The sequence below is a fragment of the Pteropus alecto genome, unplaced genomic scaffold, assembly GCF_000325575.1.
Source record: "Pteropus alecto unplaced genomic scaffold, ASM32557v1 scaffold61, whole genome shotgun sequence".
In the NCBI taxonomy this organism is placed as follows: Eukaryota; Metazoa; Chordata; class Mammalia; order Chiroptera; family Pteropodidae; genus Pteropus; species Pteropus alecto.
The window spans coordinates 11288538-11292581 of record NW_006434835.1 but is presented as its reverse complement, the minus strand read 5'-3'; the positions used below and the strand labels follow the sequence as shown (position 1 = coordinate 11292581).

The following is a 4044-nucleotide window of genomic DNA, read 5'->3' as shown; positions in this document are numbered from 1 at the left end:
TGCTCCATGTCTCAGAGATTTGTCCTCAGACCCCAAATGCTCTGTGGCTTCCACAAAGCCTTTCTCTCAGCTGCACCACAGCCTCCATCAACGGCTTAATTGTGACTTCCTCGGGCTCTGGTCCCTCGGTCAAGCCTTGGGAGAAGCCTCTGGGTCCTGAGGACACGGGTAGTGGGATGGGAGCATCAGGGTGAGATGGGAGATGCTAGAACCAAGGCTGTGGTCCTGGATCCTGGGGGTGAAGGGTGGCTGTTTGAATGAAGGGTGGGCAGGGCTGCAGGCACGTTGAGCAGCTAGGGTGGTCTCAGAACCATGGTCCAAGGATAGGAGACTGAATCCAGGCAGGACCTGAGGATGGAGAGTAGGGGCCAGCCCCCGTCTGCCCTGCTCCAACCCCAGCCAGGTCCCAGAGTCCCTGGGCAGCCCAGCTTCCGTCAGGCCTGCTTTCCTGGCTGCTGCGTTGGGCTTGAAAATGACTCCCTCTACCCAACTGCTCCACTCTGCCCTTCCAACAGTATTTGTCATGTCTGTGGCCTTCCTGCCTCTTCTGCACACACTTCCTATGTCTGGAGAACTTTCCACGTTATGAGTCCTTCTCACTCAAGGTAGAAGCCTCCCTTTCCCAGATATCGCCTCCTCCATGCAGCCTCCCCTGGCCTTTTCCTGACTCTCTGGCTGTTCTCCCTTCAGCCGCAGCCTGGGTTCTTCTGGCAGCGGGACCTCAGACTGCCCTGGGGTCCCCTGGGTAGAGGGCTGGCTCCCCCAGGGCTGGGGCCATTTCCAAGGTGAGGGCCACCTCTGCTTCCTTTCTGCCTTCCTCACAGCAACGTTATAGGCCTACCTAAGTCTGCACCCAGGGTGGACAAAAAAGGCAGGAGCTAGAAGAACCCAGAGGGGGTGTGTGTCCTGGAAAGAGAGATGGCAGGGCCTGGGGGAAGGTCAGGGCTCCAGGGGAAGGCTTCTGGGCTGGGCTCAGAACTTGCCCACACAGACACACAGACAGACATGCCCAATGTCCTGTGGTCGATATGGAAAGTACAGGATGGAGCGGGGAGCTAGGAGAGGGTGTGACTAACCCACTGGGAGTGTGGGTGGAGATCGGGGGAAAGTTAGGGAAATGTTCTAGACTGAGATGAGTCTTTAACAATGAGTAGCTCCCCGTCAGTGGAGGAAGGGGTGGAAGCAGGTGGGTGTTCCAGACAGGGCCTCTGCTGGCCCCTGTGGTCGGTCCCTTTGTGCGAATTAGAGAGAGGTGCCACCTCTGGACAGGTGCAGCCCCGCCTGTGCGCACAGCTTGATGAGCAGAGCATGGCCTGAATCTGAGCCTTGACTTGGCCTCTTGGCCAGCCATTATTCTGCCTATCACAGTGCCAAGGGCCCTGCACATGCTGAAACTCAGAGTGATAATGGCCCCCAATTAAGTCCCCGTCTTAATCCCTGGAACCTAGGAGTGCGCAATCTTACATGGCAAAGGGGACTTTGCCGATGCAATTAAATTAAGGATCTCGAGATGGGGAGATTATCCTGGATTATCTGGGCTGGCCCTAAATGCAATCACAAGGGCCCTTACAAGTGAGAGACAGGAGTATGGGACTCAGAGAGAGAAGACGTGACCATGGAAACAGAGGTCAGAAAGAAAGATTGAAATATGCTGTACGGCTGGCTTTTTTCCCACCCATAATAAACACCTTTATTACAGGAGCTGAGACAGGAGGAGGAGGACTAATTTGCCTCTCGGGGCCCTGATTCTCCTCAGGTGGACCTCCAGGTCTCCAGCCTCTAGCACATGGCCATCTGCTCAGCCACATTGGCCTGGTCTCGAAGCCATGCCAGCGAGAAGCTGGCCTGCCGGAACTGCTCCTCTAGAAGACTGCCGATTTGGGTGTGCTTCTTCCTTTCATCATATTTCTTCTGAGTTTTCTTTGATCGTCTTCGGTTTAAAATCTCTTCAATCTCCTCAGAAGTCAGGTTGGCCCCTTCTCGTGTCCCAGAGGCAGTGCGCAGTGGGGCTCTTACCTCTGTGAGTCCCCTGCGCTGTCAGTGAGCACTGCGCAGACCAGTTCATTGTGGGATGCATCGTAGACAACATGGGTAATGCTCGTTTTGCGCGGACGATGCTTGGACGATGCTTGGACGATGCTCGGAGGATGCTCGAAGCCCCAGGAGAGGCTCCCCACCTCCAGCCTCCAGGCGCGGTACTTCCTGTTGCCTCCCCGTGCGCAGAGGGTTTGTCCGTGGCGGGGGCCGGTCTTCGTGTCGGCAGCGGGGGGCCCCGGCTCGTATTTTCGCTTCTGGTGTTAGGACTTTCTCTTGCCCCTGCTCTCGTGGCGCTTGCGCCAGTTGTTCCGAGAGATACGCGTGGCTCGGCACCGACTGGAAAATACGTTGCTGGCTTTGATGATGGAGGAAGGGGCCACGGACCAAGGGACCAGGCGGCATTTTGAAGGTGGAGAAGGTAAAAAACAGATTCCTCCGTAGAACCTCCGGAGGGGAGGCAGCCCCGCTGGCACCTTGATTTTAGCCCCTTAAGACCCATTTTTGGACTTCTGACTGCCAGGACTGGATGGTAATGAATCTGTGTTGTTTTGAGCCACAGTGTTTGTGGTTCTTCGTTACAGCAGCCATTGCAACTAATACATGCTTTCTGGGAATGGCCGTGGGACGTCCTGCCTGGAGCCCAGAGTGAGCGGGGAATGGGAGCAGATGAGGCTAGGTAAGCAGGCCGGAACTACAAAAGGCCTTCTATGTCATAGAAAAGAATATGGCTTAGTCATCAGGCAGCCCAGCAGGGCTGTTCACAGGGGAGTGACATTTAGGAGGACCCTCGATGTAGAAGATGGACTGGGGGGAAGTGACTAGGGGCCTCTTCTAGAAGGCCTGCTGCGGATGTGGTGGACAATAACATGACTCGGGTCCAGCTATTGGCAGTTCAGAGGGACATAGTCTGCTACCCCCCGCCCTCCCCCCCCACATGCCCACACACAGCAAAGGGCAAATTCCTTTCCTCCCGGCCCTCATCCTTTCCTTTCCTGCCTCGCCCAGCTCTGGGTCAAAGGCTCCGAAGGGCCCCTGAGATAAGGTAATGACTTTGGAAAAAGAGTAAATACTGGAGAATGTTCCTGAGGGCTCCGTTGAGAAAGGGTAATTAGCATCCTGTGTATGCACACAAGCACGCCCACACAAGGGCACACACATGCACACACACGCCCACCAGGAGGGGTTCCAGCACGCCCATGGCCTTTCTCCTCGGCAGCTTTCTCCCTCATGGGGCCAGGGTGAGGAGGCTCACTCTCCCCAGTCACAGGAGCCCCAGGCCTGTGTGATGCCAGGTCTCAAATAGTGACTGCCTTTTGGGGCCGTGGAGCCAAGGGGTAGGTGTCAGAGGTCTGAACCCTGGGTGGGGATGCTCAAAGGGGTGCAGGAAACTCATTTTTTACTCACACCTGTGATCACTGCTAGGGTGAAACTCTGGTCACTTTGTCTGAGAGATCAAAATGAATCACATTAATCACATAGCACCTGTGGCGCACACACCCTGCCCTTGCCCACCCCACCTCACAGGTGAAGCTCACAGGTGAACCATGGGAGTCTTCGGAATGCTCCCACACCTCCGTGGATGTCAGGCTCTTTCTCCGGGTGCCTTTCTCCATCCTGGTCTGACCGGTCCTGACCCTCTGGGTGTCACATCCGTAAACACTGCTCCCCGGGCACTCAGTCCGGCTCTCATACCAGCTGTGGCATCAGGCAGGCCCTTCTGGAGGAAGTGACAAAAAAGCCTGACCCAAACAGGCATAAGCAAAAATGCCACATGTGGCTTATGAACCCAAACAACCCAAGGCTAGGCTTGCGGCAGGTGTGATGCTGGCCCGAGTTTCCTGCCCTCACTTCTCTGGTGGACTCTCCCTTGCGGTCCCAAGATGGCTGTATATGGTTCCACACACTCCCCTGAGGAATGTTATATTTAAGTTATTTGCATATATATAAATTTCATATTTGTATTATCATATTATTAAATTACATATTTTTAAAATGTATATTTATATA

General features: G+C 54.9%; 1 pseudogene; it reads right to left on the bottom strand.

Moving 5' to 3' along the window:
- Positions 1-1693: 1693 nt before the first annotated feature.
- LOC102879078 overlaps positions 1694-4044 on the bottom strand; it is a 36222-nt pseudogene continuing 33871 nt past the window's right edge.